This window comes from Zalophus californianus, chromosome 8 (assembly GCF_009762305.2).
Source record: "Zalophus californianus isolate mZalCal1 chromosome 8, mZalCal1.pri.v2, whole genome shotgun sequence".
In the NCBI taxonomy this organism is placed as follows: domain Eukaryota; kingdom Metazoa; phylum Chordata; class Mammalia; order Carnivora; family Otariidae; genus Zalophus; species Zalophus californianus.
This window is the reverse complement of record NC_045602.1, coordinates 53,198,751-53,208,567: the sequence shown is the minus strand read 5'-3', so window position 1 is coordinate 53,208,567 and position 9,817 is coordinate 53,198,751. Positions and strand designations below refer to the sequence as shown.

Sequence of the window (9,817 nt, the reverse complement as noted above, 5' to 3'; positions counted from 1 at the left end):
CGGCTCCGAACTCCTATTCCCAAAGGTGTCCCCAAGGAAAGGGAACTCCGTTTTCCGCAAGGGAGATGGGGAACTACTGGGAACTTTTCGGGGGTATTTGTTTCAATGTGCAGTCGTGATTTCACTTCCCACTGCTCTGGCCGCAGACTGGGCGAGAGAAAGTGCGGTTTCCCGGCGGGGGATGGAGGGGGGTAGAGCGGTGACTCGCTGCGGGCCTCCGGGCCTCCGCCGGCCCAGGGCGGGTGCGGGAGAGGCTCGCAGCTCCGAGAGCTTGGGGGCGCCCGGGCGCCTCAGTCGCGGAGAGTCCAAGTGCTCGGAGTCTGCCGAGGCAAGCGCGGGGCCGGGCGGGCGACGGGGCCGCGGAGCCTGGACAGCGCGCCGGGTCTCTGGCGGGGCGCGGGGACGTGCCGGGTGCAGCCCCAGATTTGGGAGCGAGGCTGGTTCCCCGCTGGCCGCCAGGCGTGGCGGTACCGACCCCGGGCCCCAGGTGCGCTTCGCCCCGCCTCCCGGAGGATCTTCCGGTCCCGTGTGCAGAGGGACAACCAGGAACTCGGACTCGGTCTCCACCCCGAAGTGGGGCGGGTCCGCCCGGGATAAGACCCGCTCCCCGGCCCCGGGAACGGCGTGATCTGCGCGGCCGCCGGGGACGAGCTCAGCCCGGTCTCGGCACGAGCGGTAAGGGGGCCCTGTGCCGGGGGTCCTGGGCTCGGGGAAAGGGGCGCAGCAGCCTCGGGGCGCCTCGCGGGAACAGCCCTGCGCCGCGCCCAGGAGGGGGTGCCCGCCGCCTGCCTGCGGGCGGGGCTTGGGCGGCCACCAGGTGGAGCGGGCGCCGGCCGCCCGGGGTTTGCTCGAAGTGGGCCTGGCGCAGGCGGGTATCCACCGGCACCTTCCAGCTCGGAATGTAGACCGGTCAGAGACCTCGGCAGTTTTCTGTTGAGTTCATGTGCCAAGAACTGCGCTGGCTTCGGGCATTAACAAGAAAGGATTGAGTTAATACTCCCTGCAGCTGACTCAATCTAATACCTAAGTTTTCTTTTTCGTTCTTTCTTTTCTCCTTTTAAGAAACTTACTTGCTTTTCCTAGTTTCTTACCCTGTCTCTCCTCACGTATCTAATGGCCTCAGCAGAATGGCCGGCTGGCACGTGGGAATCTGTTTTTTTTTTTTTTAAGATTTTTATTTATTTATTCATGAGAGAGAGAGAGAGAGGCAGAGGTAGAAGCAGGCTCCCAAGGAGCAGGGAGCCCGATGCGGGACTCGTTCCCAGGACCCTGGGATCATGACCTGAGCCGAAAGCAGACGCTTAACCATATGAGCCACCCAGGCGCCCGGGAATCTGTTGTTATGAGATCTATGACTTGAGTCTGCCACAGGCACAGTCTCACTCTTTTGTCTTGGCTTTGACTAGCGGGAGACTTTGGGGCCAAAGAGACTTTTGCTTTTCAACAGTCTGCCCCACTGTAAGTGCTCCCTGGGTTGATGCAAGTCCAGGAGCTGTACTGAGTAACCCACACCTTTCATGACAACTGGGCATCTGCTCTCTCCAGCTCACCGTGGGAAGAATGGATAGGGTCACCCCCTCCAAATTATCCATCCCACCTCCTCCTTACATTGCAGGTAACACTTCTGATGTCCAACCCCTAGCTCTTTCCTTACCAGGGAGTTCTCAGAAGACACAGAGGTGGAAGAGCAAGCAGGAGGGGAAGGGAACAGGAATGAGATGGGTAATCACAGCCAACCAAGACCTGCTTCCTTCCCAGAGCCCAGCCCTATCTGGTCAAGGCCAGATTTCTGTTGTTTTGGGGGAAACACACACACACACACACACACACGCGCACACGCACACGCACACGCACATACGCACATGACTGTTAGATCAAGGGTGTCTATGAATTTCCCTCCTAAATATTTTTACATTTGGCTAGGGATATTTTTTTCTCTGAAAGCAAGTAGGAGAGTAACATGCAGTCAGATCGAAACACACCAGCCCTCAGCATCTGAAGAATGAGCCCCCTGGCCATCCTCAGACTCATATCCTTTGGCCCATTTCTTTATGTCTAACCACTCATTTGTTTTTCCCCATCTGGATCCTCTGCTTGTCCACGAAGCCCACTCTTCAAGAGTGAGTACCGGGCACTGCCAGGGAATACCTGAAGCTTCAGAATAAACCAAGGGCCTGGGGGGTGGGGGTCAATTTTATCTTGATATTTGAAATTAAAAACACTTTTTATGCTAAAACAACCAGATATATTTTAGAGTAGAATTCAAAATTTGTACCTTTTTAATATAAAACAAGAAACTTAAAATTTTTTTTGCTTGGGATTTGGGCTGTGATTTGGCCCATACCTAGCCCTTGAGGGTTTGCTTTCCCTGCAGTTAGGGCTACTGTGAAGGCAGTTTGATGGGTGCTGCCGTGTCCTATCTGGAGGGACTTTGAAAAACAGTCATCCTTGGTTACTCATTTAATAGTGATTTCAACTTGAGGTAGGGTTCCTAATCTTGTTTTACAGATGAGGTGGGTGTGGGGACACATTAATGGCCCTAAATTCTTGAGGGGCTTGGCATGTAGACCAGAGAATAAACTCATTCCTTGTGGTTGGGCAGAGCTGTGTTGGATGGCGGGTTCTGCTGGATGTACGGTGTGGCTTTTGAAACCCCTAGGCTGGGTGGACTTGGAGATGGAGAGCTTTCTCAGCAGAGGCCTCTAGGCAGGGGCCTTGTAGCCCCTTTTGGATGGGGCTGTGAAGGGTAGAAGGTTAAACTAAGATGACCTCCAAAGCCATAGCTTTCTCACTTCAGGGTACATCAGAATTCCTCAGGAAGCTTACACAACGTGGAGATTCTTGCCCCAATCCCCAGGATTCTCATCCAATATGACAGGGTTGGGCCCAGGAAAATGCATATTTAATAGGTTCCCTGGATGATTGTGATTCAGATGTTTCTTGGACCTTGCTTTGAGAAATTAAGCTTTAGAAACACATGAATATATGCATGCTTGATAAATGAAGTCAAGCATTAACAAAAACCTGGAACTTCAGGGAATTTAGGCCTGTCATTATGCTGTAAATAATGTGGTAAAAGCTGATATTGTCCCCATTCTCAAGGACAGCTCTTTATTATACCTATCACATCAAATGCACCCCATAGTTTTATAGTGCTTGACACCCCTACGCCAAACAGAGGGTCTAAACCAAAGGGGTTTTGTTTATTTTTAAACTTAATTGAACCTGAGATGGATTACTATATTAAGAATAATTTACCTGGAAATGTAGGATTTGTTAGGTCTGTTGCTTGTTTTATTGGAACTAGCTTGTTAGTGTTCAGTTGTGGTCTGCACTGGACTAAGAGCTTTTGCTATGGGAACCTGAACCACCACCTTTGAAGAATTCTTTTTAAAGGCTCAAGATGTTTGAGGTCAGTAAATTGCCATATTGCTTCTTGGTCCAGATTGCTAAACATAAGAACCTGAGTGAATGTTTTCACCAGAATGAACCACAATCAGCAGGGGGGATAAATTGCAGCTATAGGCCAGACTATAAATTGCTCTGGAAAAGACCTCCACCAACCCCACCTCTCCATCATTAACCCTTTAAGGCCTACAGCATGAGCGGCCTGACTTGTAACAGAGCAGGAAGTCCCAAGAGTGGCCTTTTGTCAGGTCAGTAGAAAGACCTCCCTGCCCAGTCGCTGTGGATTCATTTCTCTGGGTTAAGGCACTCGTCCCCCCTGCACCCCTCCCACCAGAGGTAACATTAAATTATTACCAGAAAGTAACATAGAAGGTTTGTGATGGGAACAAGTTCTCCTGATTTATGTGTACTTGAGTCATCTCCCCTGGAGCAGGTCCTTAAGAGATACAAGCCTGGTGGTATAATCAGTCCCCGGCATCTTCCCTCTCGCTCCTCTTCAGGGAGCTCAGGAAGGCATTTTCTGGGTCCTGCCTCATTTCAGCTTTTGCTGTCAATGCTTTTGGATGCTATACAAGAATCCGTTGACTCAGTGGTTCTCATCCTTGTCAGTTACAGACTGCTTTGAGAATCTGGTTAAAGCCATGAATTGTCCCTTGAGAAAAAGAAACATATTTGACATTGTTCATACAGTTTCAAGGGGTTTATGGACAGCTGTATAAACCCAGTCATGGATACCTAGCAGGTACATAGATGGAATTGCCCTGAAATTGGGCAGTTTGTCAAAATTTAAAAATGGATTTGCCTTTGTTCTAGCAATGTGAATTCTGAATTTATCATAAAGATATACTTGGATATGTGTGTAGAGGCATGTGGACAAGGATATATAGACTGCAGCCTTGTTTGTAGCAATAAAAGATTGGAAATGAACTAAATATCTGTCACCAAAGGGCTGGTTAAATTATGGAACATCCATTCAGTGTAGTACTACGCACTGGTTAAAAAGTGATGCAGGTTGACAAGAACAGATATAGAATGATATCACAGAATCTTTTAAAAAACATTTTTTTTTTTAAAAAGTAAAATATAGGTTTGCATGGTATTCTACTACTTTTTTGTAAGAATGATGGAGACTGTCATCTATATGCTTGTTAATGCATTAAACAGTTCTGATAGTATACATAGGAAAATTATAACAGTGGTTGCCAAAACAAGGTAGAGGGGTAAAGTTCATCCAGACTTATCACTTTATACCTTTTTGTATTATTTGAATTTTTTTAATCATATTCACATATTATCAATTTTTTTAAAATAGAGAGTTAACAGCTATCACCTACCCATTTAACATTGCTTGTGAAGAGGGAGAATGAAGTAGAAATGAAAAATACATGTGTATTTTAAAATTTTCCAACCTCAAAATTAATACAAGATCATATATTTTCTTATTTGTATACAAGGAGCCAATATGCAATTATGCTTCAGTCTCCAGTGAGATATAATAGCAGTCACTTGTTCTTATCATACATTTCAGTTGGGCTGGTTTTTCCTTTGGGTACACTCCAGCTAGTTCCAAAAAGAATGTAAGGTGCCTTGAACTGCATGGTGGAGAAAGCTCTGTATGTACATGTTCTGATGAGTTCCATGTGTTTTTAGCTGCAGAAGCAGAGACGGGTAGATGGGTTAAGTCCCAGCCTGTCGACTAGATAGACCTGCTAAGGCAGGACCTGGGTCAAAGTCCTAGCAATGATGTCAGATCTTGGGCACTGAGGGGCCCTGGCCTTGGCCTCAGAGCCTCTTAGTCAGTGAGGCCCCTGCCTGTGCATGTTGGAGCCTCCATTTCACAGATATTAATAGCTAATGTTCACCAGTGTTTCCTAGGAGCCTGAACCTGTGCCAAACAACTGGCATGTCATTTATTAAATTTTCATCCGTAATAAGCGGGTACTACCATTATCATCCCCGTTGTATAAGTGAGGAAACTGAGGCACAAAGAGGTTCAGGAATTTGCCGGAGGTCACGTACTAAGTGCAAGTGGTGGAGCCAGGATTTGAATGTGGCAGTCTGATTCAACACCCTGTGCTCTACCACTCTGTTATACTATCTAATGGGTTAAGAACGGGGAATCGGCCTGAAAAGGCAGGGCTGGGAGATTAAGCTGGCTGTGGGGCTGGCCTCCTTCAGAGGCGAAGAGGTAGAAGCTGTGTCCGTACCACTTGTCTGAGATGAACTTGATGCTGACCTGGGTCATTCTAAATATCCAGGAGGTCCCACGTGACAGGTGAGCGAGGAGTGCAGCAGTTATGGACCAAGACAGTGTGCTACTCTTGATTCAGTAGGCCCATTCAGGTGGTAGCAAGACTTGGGGCAGCGTTTATTTATTTAGTTTTAAAGATTTTATTTATTTATTTGACAGAGACAGCGAGAGAGGGAACACAAGCAGGGGGAGTGGGGGAGGGAGAAGCAGGCTTCCCTCAGAGCAGGGAGCCCGACGCGGGGCTCGATCCCAGGACCCTGGGATCATGACCCGAGCCAAAGGGAGAGGCTTAACGACTGAGCCACCCAGGCGCCCCTTGGGGCAGCATTTAAAGGCAGGAGAGACAGCCCAGCACTTTGGGGAAGAGTTTTCAGGTGCGAGGCAGGATGTCAGCAGCCCCTGCCAAATGAATACAGGTTCACCCACTTATCATATAATGTGATAGGCACTAGAGATTTGAAGATAAAACATACAGACCCTCTCCTTAGGGAGATAAACAAGCAGATCAATAATTCAAAACTCATAGGACTGCATGATAAATGATTTGATACACGTTGCACAGACTGCCATAGAACAATAGAGGAGGTGTACCTAACTCCATCGTGGGTGGTCAGAGAAGGCTTCCTGGAGGTACGAGAGGAGACAGGTTTATGTAGGGGCACAGGGATGACAAAGCAAGACCAGTATTCACTGGAGGTGTGGCCTATTGATCAGAGCAGGGCTGGTCCCAGACAGAAGAGTGGGAGGGCCCTCAGAAATTAAGGTCATTCTGTAGGCCTGTGGGGAACAGGACCAATTGGTCTTGGGGGGCAGGTCCTAGAGGGTCCATAGTCAGAACTACTGTCCTGGATGGTAGATCCTTGTTTTCTTTTGCATCTGCTCTAGTGCTTAGCCCCTTTGTCTAATAAATGTTCTTTTAATAAAATGGAAATGCTGGGCACCAAGAAGGAAATCAAGGCAGAGATTTAGGCTTGGAGAAACAAGACTCCCTGTTTCACTGTCCTACGCCTGGCCAACCCTTCAAGGTTCAGCATGGACATAGTCTCCTTCCCTGTTTGACTTAATCTGGGTGAGGGACCTCTCCAGTATGCGTGCTTCTCTTTCTCTGTGATTCTCCTGTCACAGAAATGTTCACGCCTTATTGTGTCTGATTCCAGGCCTGGGCCGCCCCCTCAGCTCTGAGCTCCTCTGAAGGCAGGAACTACACAGCCCCCATACCCTGGCCTAGCACATAGTGTGTGTTACTATGTGTGCTGAATGAATGCATGATTTCCCATGGCCTGGAAAATTGAGTCCAGTCTCCAAGCTCAACCTGCCACAAAATGACCCATTTGTGAAAATTACCTTTCTAGAACTTTGTCTCCCACCGCTTTCTTCAGAGTGTAAAGCTCCGGCCCCACTCCAAATGAAGTATTTTCCAAATCGTAGCTAAAGCTTCATTTTCACTGTTCTCTCTCTGCCAGCAAAACCTTTCACTATTGAAATCCTATCTGTCTTTGGAAGCCTAAGTCAAATGAGAACATTTGACTAGGAGTGGGGCGGGCTGGGGTGGCGTGGGGCGGGGAGCTTAGTCTCTCTTCTCCTGCCCTGCAACTCTGCAATAGTTAGCACCTGCTGCTTTGTCTTGGGTTGACTGTCTGTCTCTCTTACTAGCTTGCATGTTCCCTGACAGCAAGATACTGTTTCCTCCATCTTTGTCACAATGCCTGGTACCTGATGAGGCAAAATCAATACTTAAGTAAGGACTATGAGTGGCTGCACACATGGTGAGCGGCAGTTTTGGAACTGGGTTTCATGCAGGGACCACCTGTGTGAGAATCAGGACCTGGAACAGGATGTGAGGGGAATCCCCAGGGGTGCTTATTGAAAATGGATTCAGTAAGGTCTTTGGGCCCCACCAGAGATTTACTGATTCAAGTTCTAGAGTACAGCATCCCTAAAATCTGTATTTTTAAACACTCCCCAGGTGCTTTTGGTGCACACTAAAATTTGAGAACTTTTCCTAGATACCATGTTAAGTATCTTACAGTCTCTATTATAATTAGGATCCTTTTGAAGGCATAGCTACAGACTCAGTGTCCTGATATCATCCAAGGCCAGAAGAGAGAAGGAAGTTGGCAGGATAACTGGCTTTATAATCTGGGGGAAGTCTTTTTCCAAAGCCTCTTGGTAGGCTTGTTCTTATTTCTCGTTGGCCTGAAGTGGGTCACTTGGCCACTTGAAAACCATTTGTTGCCATTGGAATGGGGTTGCCTCAGACCAATCATTATTTTATTTTATTTTATTTTTTTTAAAGATTTTATTTATTTATTTGAGAGAGAGAATGAGAGACAGAGAGCACTAGAGGGAAGAGGGTCAGAGGGAGAAGCAGACTCCCCGCCGAGCGGAGAGCCCAATGCGGGACTCGATCCCGGGACTCCAGGATCATGACCTGAGCCGAAGGCAGTCGCTTAACGAACTGAGCCACCCAGGTGCCCCCAGACCAATCATTATTTCTTCCTGGGATGAGTCCTACCTTCCTGATTTTCCAAGCCCAACCACTAAGCTCATGAAAGTTCTCTTAATGAGGAAGGAAGGTATGATGGGGATTGACATTATTACTAATCCTCTTAGAAATCCTGCACAGTAGTCACTACTATGTCAATTTTATGTCAGAATAGAGTAGCCGTGTTAGGTGGGGTTAAATCTGGAGGGCAGAGCAGAGCCTGGAATTTGGCCCTTGTCCTGGATTCCCAGCCTGCTATGTCCAGCATGGAATGATCTCCATTACAGCCTCTGCCAGCATGTGGGAAGAGAATTGAATTCAGAGTTTCACAGATATCGTAAAATAACATCAGGTTTGCAGGAGTAATGCATGTTTGTAGTGAATGGTTTTGAGAACTCTGTTATTTAAATAATCTTTGCCAAACACATTTCCTGAGTCATATTTATACAAATATTTTAAAAGTGTTATGACTCTCTCCGTTAATAGAATTTTACTTGTGTTTTATCCCCATTCCCTTATACTTGATGTGTGATCATGAATGGGAATCTACACTTAGGAATGACCATGGAGCATTTTGAGGACCTTTTTGAGCACCAGTAGTTGGAATCTGGAATCATTACTGTAGAGCAGTAGTTCTCAAATTTGAGAATGCATCAGAATCACCTGGTGGGCTTCTTACAAACCAAATTGCTGGGCCCTACCCTCAGAGTTTTGTAGGTGTGGTGTTGGGCCCAAGAATGTGCACTTTTAACAAGTTTCCAGTGTATGGTGACTGAGTTGTATGAACTTCTTTTAGGTTGAAAGACTGGCCTGCTGTTTATTGAAAAGATAAACATAATCGTGCACATGACACATTCTACCCTTTCCAGATTCTCTTGAGCTCCCTATTATAACTGCCCTGGGGCCTCCACAGCTGGGCTATGATTTGGGGAAACTGGATTCCCTGGGTTTTCTGTGCTTTGGTCAATCTATGGAAGGCTTATGGAACTGAGGGTGGAGGCCAGACATGGTTGTGAGATAATTGAGACACACAAGTGGAAATATGATACAGTTCCACATAGGAGATACCTACTAGCCAAATTCAGAGACAAGAAATAGAATGATGGTAAGCAAGGGCTGGGATAAGGGAGAAATGGGGAATTATTGAATGGGTACAGAGTTTCTGTTTGGGATACTGGAAGAGTTCTGGAAATGGATAGCAGGGATGGTTGCATGACATTGTGAATGTAATTAATACTACTGAATGGGGCACCTGGGTGGCTTAGTGAGTTGAATGTCCGACTCTTGGTTTCACCTCTGTCGTGGTGTTGGGGTCTCGGGGTCCTGGGCTCAAGCCCCACACTGGGCTCCCCGCTCGGCAGGGAGTCTGCTACTCTCCCCCTCTCTCTCTCAAATAAATCTTTAAAAAAATACCACTGAATTATATGCTTAAAACTGGTTAAAATGGTAAACTTGTTTATGTTTATTTTATCACAATTTGAAAAACATCTTGCTTTCTTTACTGTTCTGTCCCCTGGTGGTGTGCTGGAGTGTCCTTATATCAGCCTATTAGAAGTGATTGTTAAACTTTCAGGGGTTCTGTGACCTTATTCAGTTCAATTATATGAACTTAGGAGTAAATAAATTATATTAAAATATAGATATTTATAAATAAGCTATATTTAAAATAACAT

The 9,817-nt window shown here is 46.7% G+C and overlaps 1 protein-coding gene across 1 annotated transcript in view; it reads left to right on the top strand.

The window, feature by feature from the left end:
* The first annotated feature begins 530 nt into the window (after positions 1–530).
* The window catches only part of ANXA4 (annexin A4), a 74,468-nt gene continuing 65,181 nt past the window's right edge, over positions 531–9,817 (top strand). The window contains exon 1 of the mRNA XM_027622320.2: positions 531–675. The gene's annotated coding sequence lies outside the window, so the exon portion shown is untranslated. The remainder of the gene's footprint in view (positions 676–9,817) is intronic.